This window comes from Myotis davidii, unplaced genomic scaffold (genome assembly GCF_000327345.1).
Source record: "Myotis davidii unplaced genomic scaffold, ASM32734v1 scaffold134, whole genome shotgun sequence".
Lineage (NCBI taxonomy): Eukaryota > Metazoa > Chordata > Mammalia > Chiroptera > Vespertilionidae > Myotis > Myotis davidii.
This window is the reverse complement of record NW_006288853.1, coordinates 2118209-2118575: the sequence shown is the minus strand read 5'-3', so window position 1 is coordinate 2118575 and position 367 is coordinate 2118209.

The following is a 367-nucleotide window of genomic DNA, read 5'->3' as shown; positions in this document are numbered from 1 at the left end:
ACATTTTATGTTACTCTTTTTTAAAAATATATATTTTTATTGATTTCAGAGAGAAAGAGAGAGGGAGGGAGAGAGATAGAAACATCATCGATGAGAGAATCATGGATAGGCTGCTTCCTGCACACCCCCCAGTGGAGATCGAGCCTGCAACCCAGGCATGTGCCCTTGATCGGAATTGAATCTGGAAACCCTTCAGTCTGCAGGCCCACGCTCTATCCACTGAGCTAAACCAGCTAGGGCTTTTAAAGTATTTTAGCGCCTGGGCGTGGGTGAATTGATTGCTGGCGGCACCTAGAGTAGGAGGTACCTACTGTAGGCTAGAACTGGAAAGAGCACAAAGGTTGGCTTTGTATTTTTTTAATATATA